Source organism: Lissotriton helveticus, chromosome 9 (genome assembly GCF_964261635.1).
Source record: "Lissotriton helveticus chromosome 9, aLisHel1.1, whole genome shotgun sequence".
NCBI lineage: Eukaryota > Metazoa > Chordata > Amphibia > Caudata > Salamandridae > Lissotriton > Lissotriton helveticus.
Window position 1 is genome coordinate 702307780 of NC_136070.1, and position 17030 is coordinate 702324809.

A 17030-nucleotide genomic window follows, 5' to 3' on the forward strand; every position below is an offset into this window, starting at 1 on the left:
GACCCCTCTGAACATCGTGGCCTCCACAGACGCTATGAACACACCGGCACCTTGAGGAACGCAGCGGTGAGCCCCGCAAAGTGTGCTCGGGGTTTCTGGAGGCAGTGGAGTCTGCGGCGAGGGCATCCTCAATGCCTGACCTCAACAATCCAGCGAGGGACAAGATGGCGGCCGGAGCCCGCCCGTGATGAGAGACAGCCCGACCCCTCTGACAAACATCGCGGCTACTGACACTCCGAAACCTTAAGGATCACAGAGGTGAGCCCCGCGAAGCGCGATCGGGGTTCCTGGAGGCGGTGGAGTCTGCGCTTTACATCCTTATTGCCTGACTTTAACATGGTGGCCGAAATCGCCCTCAAATGCACCTGGAGCTGAAGCTCCGTGTCGACCCTGCTCTCCAGGCTACAGAAGGGATTTTTGCAGCACCACACTCCGAAATAGAGAGCGTGTTCCAGTGCCGGAATTTGGTTGGAGGTGCATGGGCATAACATCAATACCCTAACTTGTGTAGCTGGCCCAGAAATTGGAGTTTTTGGTTGCAAACACCGGTGAGCAAGATAGCGACTGCCCCCAAACTGTCTGGTTGCGGATCACCCTAAATTTCAATTTGTGACTTTGCCAGCGGCTGGTTGCTGAACCTTTTTCAAGCCCCCTTACAAGCAGGCATCAGGCCGGACAGGGCACTCCTATAAGACTTGGAGAATCATTTGACCAATGTGATCAATTGGAGAATCGTATGACCACTACTACAGCTCCCGGTACGGGAATCTCCTGAGGCTTTGTAATTGTGGACCACAGTCTCTCATGGACTTCTTTACTTTTCCCTTTGTCCTGCCCGCCATTTTGCAGCTGTTCTCGGCAGTTTCTTCCCTGGTCCCCGACCCGTCAACTTGTCCATTCCCTCGTCTTTTTACCCTTTTCCCTCTTTTCCCCCTTGAGGATCCTCAAATGTTTCTTCCCCTCTCTGTTTTGCCTTTTCTCCATACCCTCGAATCCCTCCCACCCTCCCTTGGTGTTGTGACTACGTCCCCCCTCCTACCCCACTTAATGGAACTCTGCCTGAGGAAATCTACTATGTTTGTATATTTATGTATATGGGGATAACTCTAATCACTAGTATAGGCAGTAGACCTGTGTACCATCTACCATTCCTATGTGACTCTTAGAGTATATCCATTCATATCCCTTCCCTATGTATATAGAGATAACTCTAATCACTAGTATATGCAGTAGACCTTTGTACCCTACTATTCCTATGTGACTCTTAGAGTATATCCAGTCATATCCCTTCCCTATGTATATAGCGATAACTCTAATCACTAGTATATGCAGTAGACCTTTGTACCATCTACCATTCCTATGTGACTCTTAGAGTATATCCAGTCATATCCCGTCCCTATGTATATAGAGATAACTCTAATCACTAGTATATGCAGTAGACCGCTGTGTCTCTACCCTTCCTATGTGACCCTTAGAGTATATCCAGTCATATCCCTTCCCTATGTATATAGAGATAACTCTAATCACTAGTATATGCAGTCGACCATTGTGCTCTCTACCTTTCCTATGTGACTCTTAGAGTATATCCATGTGTATCCCTTCCGTATGTATATAGAGATAACTCTAATCACTAGTATATGCGGTTGACCTTTGTACTATCTACCATTCCTATGTGACTCTTAGAGTATATCCATTTGTATCTCCTCCTTGTGTGACTTTACATCTTGTACATTTGCAATTTTTTCTGTTTGGATCCTTTATGTAACGCATGTAATCCTAAGTCCTTATGTTTCTCAACTGGTTCTTATGTAAAGCGCTCTGACACCTTTGTGTAAAGTTTGCGCTATATAAAATTGCATAAATAAAATAAAATAAAATAATAAAGTACATCATCCATTCCTGTTTTGCCGGAGGTGCTAAAACAGATTAAAAATGAATCCAGGGCTGTCCCTGAATTTGGGAATGAAATTAATCGGCAACTTTGCCACAGTTTCCTTAATTATTTTAAGTAATATTTAAGGGGAGGCAGCAGCACACGCCTCACACACATTCCTGTTGTCGACCAATAGCGACATGATACCTAAAATTATTGCTGAAATCTATACGTCTATAGGCCAAGATAATTTAGGAGGCAGACCTATTAAGCCACAGCCTAAAGAAATTTTGACAAAGATAATAACAAGCAGGCACCTTAGTCTTTTAAAAAACACTGAGACAAGCAGAAAAAGAAACAATGAAACTAAACACAGGGTGAATCTCAGCAACCGGAGCCCACTGAAAAACATTATAATTCACCGCAACCATGATGCACTTAAACAGCCTGAAAGGTATCAGTACACTAATACTTGTCCTTCTCATTCCTCTCATGACTGTCCCGACAAACGCTGGGAGCGAGGGGGATGACTGGAATGTAGGCATGAAGAGGATGTGAAACCGAGAAAGGACTCACAGCACTCGTCCGACATCATCATAAAAAAGGAAAAGAAACTTCCATAATAAAATCCTCAATTCAAAAGGAAGAAAGTGGCTGGTATTTTTACCGACTATGCCACACATATTAAGAACACTTCTTCAGAAAAAGACATTGGCACTGCTAGACAGCGCAGCAGAGGTAGCAATAGTTTGCTGGAATCTTCAAGAGTTTCTGGTTTCGAAAGCAACTAATGAATTTATTCAAGGTGAAACACCAAATGAGCGGGTTAGCACTCCCAACAGAATTTATGATTTGGACATCCAAATTGAGGGTGCCATACCGCATAAAATTAAAGTAATTGTGTGGAAAAAGTTAACAACCATATCTGGTATTTTCTAGACTAAAATAGATTGGCAGCCTGAGTATGTTAGGAAAGTCTCACAAGGGGAAGATCTAATTATACCTTCCTACTCTGGTTCCTGTAGTTGTTAAACAAGCATTTGCAGAGGAATGGGCTTTTGCACAAGCCCAGGCATTATACCACAATCATGTGGGCTGGGATAAGGACTCACCTTATCAGGTTATACACATAAGGTCCAGCCAGCAAATGTAATCAGAATATCCAATTAAACATGAAGCAAAATGCCTAGTTAGGGAAATTCTATTACAGAGTATCAAGGCATAACTGAGCCTTGTATTTCAGCAATGAACAATCTATTATTTCTGGTAGTTAAACTGGATCATTCCTATTGCTTAGTCTTAAACTACAGACATTTAAACAGCCATATACATACCTTTGCTATTCAAAATTCACATAGTGCAGCACTAATGAACAACATGGTTCACAAAAAATATAAAACCACTTTGTACATTTCCAATGGCTTTTTCTGATAAAATATAGAACCTGAAAGCAGAGACTTCAAGGCGCTTCAAGAGCCCAGAGAAAATTCTGCAGACTTCCTCAAGGGTTTATGGACAGTCCAGGTTTGTTTGCTGCCTGAGTAACGTCAATTCTAGAAGAAATTGACCTAGAAGCTTTGTCCTAGGTTGATGACGTATACTTCATGGACGATGAATTAAACACACACTTAGCCAAAGTAGATCGCATAGTTTTGGGATTTGCTGAACATGGCTATAAATTAAGGACCTCACTTATGAGGCCCCTTGTGCCTTCCATAGAGCAGGAGCCTGCTCCATATTTATGAGGCAGCACTAAGCCACTTTTTTAGCTTAATGCTGCCTCATAAATATTGTCCCTTTTAACACTGTTTTCTGCGTTAAAGGGGCGTGCAATGGGTGTTGCTGGGGGCATTCCCAGCAACATCCATGGCATTTTGACACTGCCTCACATTTACGAGAATTCGTAAATCTGAGGCAGCACTAAAAACGTACATCTCCAGGCGAGGCGTGAGGGAGGCACAACGAGGAGAAATATCTTTATTTCTCCACATTTTTCCTTTTTCTATGTATGTGTCATTCTGCAGCACACATGTCTGCCCTTTTCTTTTGCTGTAAGGCAGCGCAGCAGGAAGGCTTGCTGTGCTGCCTTACGGCAAAAACACATAAATGGGGTCTTACATTTTCAAAAAACAAAAATTGCTTTTCTCAATATCCTATTTTTTAGATTCAAGTCATCGAATAAAGGCAAAAGCCTTGCACCACATTTTTTTGAGAAATGTGCCCTCTTGCAACCACCAAATATCATTAAAAATGTTACAATCACTGTTAGGCTTTCCCAAATTTGGTAGAACATACATACCAGACTAGGCACAACGGGTTAAGCCATTGTATGAATTAATTTATCCTGATTTCTCAAACACAATATTGGACATCAGGATACACACAGATTTCAAGGACACTGCAAACTGACATGCTTGTATCCTGACACTTACACACTTGTGTCAACACAACTAACTTGGTGATCTGCATAATTCTGGGATCTGCTGGCTATACATACGTCACCTTTAACAAGGGTGATACTGTACTGAATATAAATCACATTTATGCTCCAATGCTGAAATGGGTTTTGCAACGAAAGAAAAAATACTGCAGTGCAGATAGCTGATATAAAGAAATACTGTTGGTTCAGGGGAGACGCATAATAGTAGTTACTCCGATTTTAGCCTTAGAAGCTGTGACAAAGGCAAGCATTCCTAATGCAAAAGCTTTACATCCAAGATGGATCAGTGGGCCGCCTCGTTAACAGCTACTGATGTTGACTATGTCTTTGACCCTACCTTGCAAACACAAGAATAGTTCCAACATGAACAAAAATACCCTGTGCCCAGTGACATTTTCCCTCTTGATCAGTATGATTAGATAATATTTAATGATGGTTCAGCTGAGCCCACAATTGGCACTAAACAATGATACTCAGCTGCATGTGCATCAGTGCCCTGTGCCATGAAATATGAATAATCCCATCAACAAAAAACATTTACACAATCCTTAGGGGATTGTCCCACTGTGCCCGGTGAATTGAAAGCTTTAATTCTGGCACTAGAGAATTATATTTCTGAATTCCCCACACTCATAGAATGTGATTCTTTTAATTAAAACTTACATTATTGGGGCTTGAATTAATTCAGAGATTCTAAAGGAAACACTAACAAGCATAAATTGCTTTGGGGAAATGTGGCAAATCATATAGATTGCTTGCCACAGACTCATGTTATTCATACATTGACTCAGCATGTCGGAAAACACTTTGCAGGGATTTAACTGACTGATGAAGCCATCAAAGCTGCAGTTCAGACTGTTGTAGTAGCTGCAATTAGTCATTCACACATGAGGGTGGATGATGACATCATAGTTGCTGTCACTGCTTGACACGGGTGGCACTCCAATATCTGGAAAATATCCAGCAAAATACTCCTATCTATTGAGTTCCTAAAACATTCCTTTTGTTTGCATTCCGGGGGTGGGTGATCAAGTGATACCCAGCCAGGACTACAGGCTAGAATTAATCATAGATTCTCATGAAGGATTAGTGTTTGCCCATGCAGGTGTGGCGGCTACCGTTTCTTTACTACCGAAATGCTGTTGGTGGCATTGTCTGCACAAGCAAACGAAACAATTTGTCGTAAACTGTAACATTTGTCAGCAAATTAAAAGTTACATCATAGCTTGCGCACCACAGACACCTTTTTGGTTTCAAACAAACCCCTAGCATGTTTCTATTTGGATCACTGTGAACCTCTGCACTCAGGTGGTACATTTAAATGTATTCTATTGGCCGTAGATTCATTTTCTAGATTTCTCTGGGTGTGGTCATGGCAATCGGCTGACGCTTGAACTGTTATTAAAGATTTGCAGGTTTTTAACTTGCACAGAAAATTCATGACCTTTTGATAAACTAATGTACTCTGCTGAAGGAAACAGCTTCTAATGCAACACAATGCATAGCTTGCTCAAAGACATCACCCATGACTTGCAATTGAATGCTAGCCCAGCAACAAGGCACCGGTACTCTCTAAAAGCACACCATATTTGGATAAGATGAACGGTCCACCTTGGATTGGCTATCGCATTGCTTAGGCTTGGAAATACTCTATTGTCACAATCTGGACACGTGAGGATGCACCACCCTGTGTCATGCAGGTAGCACGGATTATTATATTAGCTTCATCTGATTGGATCTGTATCTAATAATTGTGTAACCTGGACTGTGTGCTTTTGGACATGTGATGTATTCGTCTACAGTTGCTGAGAAATTCACTTGTACTTAAGATTTAATTGGACATGTAATTAAAAGCCTTTTTGTGGTTTGCAGGAAGAAAAGATTGTGCTGAACTTCTGCAATTTGGATACTTGGTAACAATGGCAATTCTCTCCATGTCATGTTAATACAATATTCTTTCTTCATTTGTGCTGGGGAGGCATTAGAATGTGACACATTCCCAGGTTAATGAAACCATGTAAATCTAGGAATACGTCAGAATCCATGGGTGTTGCTGGGAACACCCACAGCAACACCCATGGAAGGCCCCTTTCACTTAGAATAATGCGTGAAAGGAGGGCATATTTACAAGGCCAGGAAAAGTCACACAGGGTGGCTTTGCTTGGCCTTTTAAATAAACCTCAGCAGTGTGTGCCACCGGAGCATCAAAAAAAGTGACTCTCCCGTGGCGCAGGGGCCCTGTCTATGTTTGCTCCCTGGAATTTGCTCTTCAGGACACCATGGATATATTGTCTGCGGATGTGGGTTCCTTCCTGAGTACCACTGACTCTCTGAACTTGGGAAACAATTTGGGGGCCTCTTAGGTTTTTTATTTGGCCTCTTGTTTTAAACCTAAATGTACTTTTATTTGTTTTTTAATTAATTGTGTGCTGTTAATTGCTATTTTTATGGCTTTTATCTGTTTTGATTATCAAAATATATTTCATAATATTTTAGTTGGAAATTTTAGACCAACTTTTATGCTTTTAGTTTTGAGTTGAGTCTCCCTCTGGCCAAGGATAGGGTGTTTTAAAGTACATCAGGACCCGCTCTGAGTCTCCATTTTAGTATCACGTTTAGCTTGACATCTTTTTCTAATGGTGACTTTTTACATGTTTTACACTTACACAATAATGTACTGAGAAGCTATTATACATGCAGTTACATAGTATTACTATCATGTTATGGGTACACTCTTTCCAGGGCTAGGCACATAAAACGTGATGCCCATGAATTTGGTTATTCGGTTGAAGACAGCTGTAAGGCTCCAGACAAACCATCGCACCAGCTCTGCACCTTTGACACAGTGTGACTGGAACACTGATTTTATTACATGAACAGCCTTTGTGATACATTCAGCAGCAGTTCACTTCTGCTTTGGATTGTCTGTGCACTGCGCCTGGGATGCAGCCCTGCTGACTCTAACGTTTATCCTGCAAAGGGAGATAGCCTGCCCTACATCAGATTGGCATCCTCGCACATCATACCTGGGGTATGGGGATATAGGCTATCCCAAAGGATCTGGCAGAGGGTACTCCCACTCTGCTCTAGATAGTGTAGGTAGTATTAGATCGGGTTATAATCATATAGTAATGTTGTAATGGTTAAATTGCTCATCTTTTTCACCATTCCTATGAAGCTGGTTCATCTGTCTAATAATTGCAACTTAATCCTTTCTATACAAGGATATCATTGTTTCAATAAATGTTTGAAAAAGCCATATGTGTATCTTTGTTGTGTTTACCTTGGACATGCAAAAGTAACAACGAAAGGGTAGATCTGTTTCCTTGGTTTCCTTGGGGAATTAGAGTGGTCAGGTTCATGGTTGCTTATACTATCTGGTAACCTGGTAAGTTTAGGGGTTCAGACAGGGCACTCTGAGCTGTCTAGAAATTGGACTAATATTGTTTGATGATATGTTTGAACTGAGTTTCCATTTTCTGAAGTTTATGTTATCCAAACACGCAGTCTAATTCATAAGAACCATATAATAAGATGAATATAGTGCCACAAAAACACAAAACAACACTGGGAAGCCAAATAAATGTACCTCAACGTGCCATGATTTAATGTATTTTCTGAAGTATAACCCAAGCATAAAGTGTATCAGTAAAATACAGAAAAATATATATATATATATATATTTAAAAAACAATAGTGATTTGTTTCAGCTATACTTCTTTTTTTAACAACTCTATTTTCAGGTTTCAAGCAAAGAAAAGAAAAAAACACAGTACATAAACATAAACTATATGTGTCCCACCAGGAGTGAAAGGAGGGGAGACAGGGAACTCCAACAAACACATTAACTGCTGACATTAATACATCCTTGGTACAACCACACCACACCCAAATCCTGACCAGAATCAATCCAATTCAATTCCACCCCATCCCGGCCTACAAGGTCTGCAATGGCCACCAGACCCCGAGGGAGATCATGCATCTGGGCTGTTGGACTACCCTTCACAAAGGTCAGGAAGGGTGTCCATATTCTGTCAAAGGGCTATTTTGCATCCCTCACAGTTGCCGCCAGGCTCTCGATGGCGCAAATTTCCAAAAATGTGCCCACCTCATTTGCATCATAGGAAGTTCAGGGCTCTACCAGCGAAAAACAATCACCAAGATTACTGCCACCAAACCATGTTTGCTTAATTCCCCTTACAGTAACAAGTTACTGTAAGGGGAATTAAGCGAATATGGTCCATCCTCATATGGAGCCCCTAGTAGCGTTTGGAGGGGGCAGTGGGCCAATTATGACCTGTAAGATTTCAGAGGTCTGATAAAACAAATGTGTACAGACTTCTGTGATCACTGGACATTCCCACCACATGTGAAGATATGGGCCATGAGCCTCGACTTTTCCCTTCCCCCCCCCAACATCCATCACTCGTTCCCATCATATGGGACAATTAGGCTGGGGTAATTTACAAGCACATGAGTACCTAGTAGATGTGACCAAGGCAGGCTATATTATACAATAGGCGACAGACCTGGGCATTGAGATAAATAAAGGGGACTGGGGCGCCATTTGGTAGAGGACGGCTAAGTCCTCAACGTGCATTCAATACAGGGAAAGTTCCTTAAAGAAATGGATGCAAATATGCCGATCCTGTGGCATCTTCCTATCAGGGCTTAAACTCTGGACTGAATATTTGCGGCTAAAGCCCAGCCGCGGAAGCAATGCCTGCCGCTTTGAGGCGGACCGTGCGAGGGGGTTCACATGGCTCCATCGTGGTGCGGGGGACCGACCATCCGGGACAGCAGAGTGAGCAATAACTGGACAGTACAGTACTTCATTCACCAGCCCACTGGGGTGAATTTAATTTTGTTTATTAAACCGTGTGATTGATGAACTCACTTGAGATGTATTTTTTCGTGCACTCCAAGAACCAGCATGCCGCTTCGCGCCCACGCCCACTGGAGAGGGTTCTTTTGAAATAGAGTACACGTCATTCATCATGACCAACGGTTGTCATTGAGAAAGGGATCACTATCCTGAAACCGGTCTGGCAGTAACTCACCTGGTGAACTGGCGTCTGCACCTCCGGTTGACTGCTGTTCCTTAAAGAAATGGATGCAAATATGCCGATCCTGTGGCATCTTCCTATCAGGGCTTAAACTCTGGACTGAATATTTGCGGCTAAAGCCCAGCCGCGGAAGCAATGCCTGCCGCTTTGAGGCGGACCGTGCGAGGGGGTTCACATGGCTCCATCGTGGTGCGGGGGACCGACCATCCGGGACAGCAGAGTGAGCAATAACTGGACAGTACAGTACTTCATTCACCAGCCCACTGGGGTGAATTTAATTTTGTTTATTAAACCGTGTGATTGATGAACTCACTTGAGATGTATTTTTTCGTGCACTCCAAGAACCAGCATGCCGCTTCGCGGCCACGCCCACTGGAGAGGGTTCTTTTGAAATAGAGTACACGTCATTCATCATGACCAACGGTTGCCATTGAGAAAGGGATCACTATCCTGAAACCGGTCTGGCAGTAACTCACCTGGTGAACTGGCGTCTGCACCTCCGGTTGACTGCTGTTCCTTAAAGAAATGGATGCAAATATGCCGATCCTGTGGCATCTTCCTATCAGGGCTTAAACTCTGGACTGAATATTTGCGGCTAAAGCCCAGCCGCGGAAGCAATGCCTGCCGCTTTGAGGCGGACCGTGCGAGGGGGTTCACATGGCTCCATCGTGGTGCGGGGGACCGACCATCCGGGACAGCAGAGTGAGCAATAACTGGACAGTACATTACTTCATTCACCAGCCCACTGGGGTGAATTTAATTTTGTTTATTAAACCGTGTGATTGATGAACTCACTTGAGATGTATTTTTTCGTGCACTCCAAGAACCAGCATGCCGCTTCGCGGCCACGCCCACTGGAGAGGGTTCTTTTGAAATAGAGTACACGTCATTCATCATGACCAACGGTTGCCATTGAGAAAGGGATCACTATCCTGAAACCGGTCTGGCAGTAACTCACCTGGTGAACTGGCGTCTGCACCTCCGGTTGACTGCTGTTCCTTAAAGAAATGGATGCAAATATGCCGATCCTGTGGCATCTTCCTATCAGGGCTTAAACTCTGGACTGAATATTTGCGGCTAAAGCCCAGCCGCGGAAGCAATGCCTGCCGCTTTGAGGCGGACCGTGCGAGGGGGTTCACATGGCTCCATCGTGGTGCGGGGGACCGACCATCCGGGACAGCAGAGTGAGCAATAACTGGACAGTACAGTACTTCATTCACCAGCCCACTGGGGTGAATTTAATTTTGTTTATTAAACCGTGTGATTGATGAACTCACTTGAGATGTATTTTTTCGTGCACTCCAAGAACCAGCATGCCGCTTCGCGGCCACGCCCACTGGAGAGGGTTCTTTTGAAATAGAGTACACGTCATTCATCATGACCAACGGTTGCCATTGAGAAAGGGATCACTATCCTGAAACCGGTCTGGCAGTAACTCACCTGGTGAACTGGCGTCTGCACCTCCGGTTGACTGCTGTTCCTTAAAGAAATGGATGCAAATGTGCCGATCCTGTGGCATCTTCCTATCAGGGCTTAAACTCTGGACTGAATATTTGCGGCTAAAGCCCAGCCGCGGAAGCAATGCCTGCCGCTTTGAGGCGGACCGTGCGAGGGGGTTCACATGGCTCCATCGTGGTGCGGGGGACCGACCATCCGGGACAGCAGAGTGAGCAATAACTGGACAGTACAGTACTTCATTCACCAGCCCACTGGGGTGAATTTAATTTTGTTTATTAAACCGTGTGATTGATGAACTCACTTGAGATGTATTTTTTCGTGCACTCCAAGAACCAGCATGCCGCTTCGCGGCCACGCCCACTGGAGAGGGTTCTTTTGAAATAGAGTACACGTCATTCATCATGACCAACGGTTGCCATTGAGAAAGGGATCACTATCCTGAAACCGGTCTGGCAGTAACTCACCTGGTGAACTGGCGTCTGCACCTCCGGTTGACTACTGTTCCTTAAAGAAATGGATGCAAATATGCCGATCCTGTGGCATCTTCCTATCAGGGCTTAAACTCTGGACTGAATATTTGCGGCTAAAGCCCAGCCGCGGAAGCAATGCCTGCCGCTTTGAGGCGGACCGTGCGAGGGGGTTCACATGGCTCCATCGTGGTGCGGGGGACCGACCATCCGGGACAGCAGAGTGAGCAATAACTGGACAGTACATTACTTCATTCACCAGCCCACTGGGGTGAATTTAATTTTGTTTATTAAACCGTGTGATTGATGAACTCACTTGAGATGTATTTTTTCGTGCACTCCAAGAACCAGCATGCCGCTTCGCGGCCACGCCCACTGGAGAGGGTTCTTTTGAAATAGAGTACACATCATTCATCATGACCAACGGTTGCCATTGAGAAAGGGATCACTATCCTGAAACCGGTCTGGCAGTAACTCACCTGGTGAACGGGCGTCTGCACCTCCGGTTGACTGCTGTTCCTCAAAGAAATGGATGCAAATATGCCGATCCTGTGGCATCTTCCTATCAGGGCTTAAACTCTGGACTGAATATTTGCGGCTAAAGCCCAGCCGCGGAAGCAATGCCTGCCGCTTTGAGGCGGACCGTGCGAGGGGGTTCACATGGCTCCATCGTGGTGCGGGGGACCGACCATCCGGGACAGCAGAGTGAGCAATAACTCGACAGTACAGTACTTCATTCACCAGCCCACTGGGGTGAATTTAATTTTGTTTATTAAACCGTGTGATTGATGAACTCACTTGAGATGTATTTTTTCGTGCACTCCAAGAACCAGCATGCCGCTTCGCGGCCACGCCCACTGGAGAGGGTTCTTTTGAAATAGAGTACACGTCATTCATCATGACCAACGGTTGCCATTGAGAAAGGGATCACTATCCTGAAACCGGTCTGGCAGTAACTCACCTGGTGAACTGGCGTCTGCACCTCCGGTTGACTGCTGTTCCTTAAAGAAATGGATGCAAATATGCCGATCCTGTGGCATCTTCCTATCAGGGCTTAAACTCTGGACTGAATATTTGCGGCTAAAGCCCAGCCGCGGAAGCAATGCCTGCCGCTTTGAGGCGGACCGTGCGAGGGGGTTCACATGGCTCCATCGTGGTGCGGGGGACCGACCATCCGGGACAGCAGAGTGAGCAATAACTGGACAGTACAGTACTTCATTCACCAGCCCACTGGGGTGAATTTAATTTTGTTTATTAAACCGTGTGATTGATGAACTCACTTGAGATGTATTTTTTCGTGCACTCCAAGAACCAGCATGCCGCTTCGCGGCCACGCCCACTGGAGAGGGTTCTTTTGAAATAGAGTACACGTCATTCATCATGACCAACGGTTGTCATTGAGAAAGGGATCACTATCCTGAAACCGGTCTGGCAGTAACTCACCTGGTGAACTGGCGTCTGCACCTCCGGTTGACTGCTGTTCCTTAAAGAAATGGATGCAAATATGCCGATCCTGTGGCATCTTCCTATCAGGGCTTAAACTCTGGACTGAATATTTGCGGCTAAAGCCCAGCCGCGGAAGCAATGCCTGCCGCTTTGAGGCGGACCGTGCGAGGGGGTTCACATGGCTCCATCGTGGTGCGGGGGACCGACCATCCGGGACAGCAGAGTGAGCAATAACTGGACAGTACAGTACTTCATTCACCAGCCCACTGGGGTGAATTTAATTTTGTTTATTAAACCGTGTGATTGATGAACTCACTTGAGATGTATTTTTTCGTGCACTCCAAGAACCAGCATGCCGCTTCGCGGCCACGCCCACTGGAGAGGGTTCTTTTGAAATAGAGTACACGTCATTCATCATGACCAACGGTTGCCATTGAGAAAGGGATCACTATCCTGAAACCGGTCTGGCAGTAACTCACCTGGTGAACTGGCGTCTGCACCTCCGGTTGACTGCTGTTCCTTAAAGAAATGGATGCAAATATGCCGATCCTGTGGCATCTTCCTATCAGGGCTTAAACTCTGGACTGAATATTTGCGGCTAAAGCCCAGCCGCGGAAGCAATGCCTGCCGCTTTGAGGCGGACCGTGCGAGGGGGTTCACATGGCTCCATCGTGGTGCGGGGGACCGACCATCCGGGACAGCAGAGTGAGCAATAACTGGACAGTACAGTACTTCATTCACCAGCCCACTGGGGTGAATTTAATTTTGTTTATTAAACCGTGTGATTGATGAACTTACTTGAGATGTATTTTTTCGTGCACTCCAAGAACCAGCATGCCGCTTCGCGGCCACGCCCACTGGAGAGGGTTCTTTTGAAATAGAGTACACGTCATTCATCATGACCAACGGTTGCCATTGAGAAAGGGATCACTATCCTGAAACCGGTCTGGCAGTAACTCACCTGGTGAACTGGCGTCTGCACCTCCGGTTTACTGCTGTTCCTTAAAGAAATGGATGCAAATATGCCGATCCTGTGGCATCTTCCTATCAGGGCTTAAACTCTGGACTGAATATTTGCGGCTCAAGCCCAGCCGCGGAAGCAATGCCTGCCGCTTTGAGGCGGACCGTGCGAGGGGGTTCACATGGCTCCATCGTGGTGCGGGGGACCGACCATCCGGGACAGCAGAGTGAGCAATAACTGGACAGTACAGTACTTCATTCACCAGCCCACTGGGGTGAATTTAATTTTGTTTAATTAAACCGTGTGATTGATGAACTCACTTGAGATGTATTTTTCGTGCACTCCAAGAACCAGCATGCCGCTTCGCGGCCACGCCCACTGGAGAGGGTTCTTTTGAAATAGAGTACACGTCATTCATCATGACCAACGGTTGCCATTGAGAAAGGGATCACTATCCTGAAACCGGTCTGGCAGTAACTCACCTGGTGAACTGGCGTCTGCACCTCCGGTTTACTGCTGTTCCTTAAAGAAATGGATGCAAATATGCCGATCCTGTGGCATCTTCCTATCAGGGCTTAAACTCTGGACTGAATATATATATATATATATATATATATATATATATATATATATATATATATATATATATATATATATATATATATATATATAAAAAAAAAACCTGCATTAGTGGGGGAGCAGATTACTATACCCACATATGTAAAGGAGAGGGATGGGAAGAAAAAGAGGAAGAAGAAGGCATAAATAGTCAGTGTTCAGGAAGAGCACACTACACCAGTGTGACAAGCCAATATTGTCCTGCGATGTTAATTTGCAAAGTAATGTTCATATTTTGTCATGATGCTCTCGCTGGCACTTCTGCGATCTCCAGGAATGTTGTGTCCACCACCCAGAATGTGCCAGATTCCAGAATGCCCATGAAGTTTCCCTCCACAGATGATACTCCCAGCAGCTGCAGGGCCTCATCAACAGAGGTGAACGCCATGGGTTTGTCCTGATAGCAGAAAAGGATTTTGAAGGGGAACCCCAACAGTAGAAGCTGTCAAGACTGTGAAGATGGTCCATGACAGGCTTAAACAACCTACATTTCATCAAGGTGTATATTGATAAGTCTTGGTAGAGATGTAACATTGAACCCTGGTAGACAAGTGGCTCTTTGCCCGAGCTACTGTTAAGATGTCATCTTTGATGCGAAAGTAGTGAACCTGGACCAAAACATCAGGAGTGTGTTTATTACAATCTTTGGAGGCGTTGGTAACTCTATGGACCTGGTCAAGTGAAATCAATTGATCTTCTGGAATAGTTAACAGAGTCTGAAACTGGCCCAATACATAGTCATGTAACTCCGAGACATAGGTGGATTTCGGTATACCACGAATGCAAACGTTACTACTGCGAGAACGGTTTTCATCCTCTTTGAGTTTGTCCTGGTGGAGCTCGCAACGCTGTTCAAGCTCGTGAACTCTGGTGTTAAGAACATCCGATTTCTGCTTCTTAGCAACCATCCCATTTTCAAGGCCATCCTCCTTATTGTCAATCTTTTGGAGGTTCTGGTCTAGTTTAGTAACTGCATTGTGAAACTCTTTTTTGCTATCCTCCAAATCCCTACGGAATTCCATCATCATTTTGCTGGTGTCAGCTTTGGTCTCCAAAGCCTCCTCATCGGTCTCAGTCAATTGTGAGGGAGCAGGCATTCCCATCGCCTCAGAGTATTAAGCACTGGGCTTCGAAGAATGTTGGAAGAGTTCGACAATGCTCACGCCTTTAGGTAATTTCACCTTCTTAGCAGGCATCAGGGTGCATATCCAGCAGAGATGAGAAAAGATGGGAAGAGAGGTGGGAGGGTTCTTGCGGAGTCAATTGTAATTGATATGGAGCATTCAAAAGAGATGAATCCACAGCTAAGGCTCTACTTGGAATCTAGATGTGATAGAGACACCACTTCGGAGGTCCAGGGTCTGCAGTTTGCACCTCCCAGCCATAGGATAACGTGACCAATAATGTAATAACCCGCAACTGCACCATGTAGTTCCATCAATGAGGCCCATTGAGGTCCTGGTGATGCTATGAGCTCAAAATAGAAGTTCGCCCTCCTGGTCCCCTCCTCGTAAGATTACATCAGTGCCTCTCTTCCTTCAGGGAAACAATGCTCTTCACACAGGGGGGTGTTACTTAGAAACCGTGGCAATAACTGTAAAAGGGAGAAGCCTTCCTAAGCCCCATGAATAGTTGATACTGAATTGTGTTCTGAAATTACAAAACTCGGCACATGTTGCTTCAAATAAACAGTGTTATTTATCACACTCAGTATATACCATTACCCCGGGTGAGGGGGGGAGGGCAGGTTGAATACTAAATGTGATCAATACATCTCCATACTCAGAGTTTGTCAGGGAACCTGAAACAATGTGGAATCTGTGTTTGCCTTTATGGTTACCTGAAGAAATCTGGGAGGGGGAAACTGCGAGCATGCAGTAATTATCGCACGTGGTAATACACCACATGGAATTTGCAGCACAACTCAGAAATTATCTCTTAAATAGTAATCTGGCCAAAACAGTCACTCACAACTCCTCCACCCTCATGAAAAGGCCCTCCAAAAAAAAGTAAAACACAAAAGACTTCTCCCTTCCACTCCCTGGAACCACCACTTCTAAGAGAACATACATTGAACCCCACACAAGATAACTCAGTCCTCCAAACACCACTAAGCTTTTGTCAATCAGAACACAGCATTTGTTACCCTACCAAGCTCTGAAATTTCCGCCCCAAAAGAAAAAGGACTCAATAACGCGCATATGCAGAACCCACTCATCACGCATCAATGAAATATCAAATACGTACTGATGAATCCATAGCAGCCCCCCAAAAAAGGAACCAAAAACCCCATTGCTCGTAGAGCTTAATATAACCCCCACACAATACCAGACGCTGCTTCGAAGGAGCACTTGGACGCACTTCCACCTTCTAGCCTAAAACAAAGCATACAACCCCAAAGAAGCACAACACATTTTCAAAGCATTATTTAACCTCACCTCAAGCAGTACAAAAGTCCCCTAACTTAACGAACACAAACATTGACTCTCCCTACCCCAAGGATGAGACCCACTCCTTAAACAGAACTTACAACCGGCACCTTACTGAAAGGAGCATAAGACCCACAAGTATACACACACACACACACACACTCTCACACACACACTGCCACGCTCCGCATTCTTTGCGAAACACATAACACCATCCCCCGATGCTGCACTCACTAGTTCGAACTCTTCCAGAAGTTCCCGGCCATGGAAGA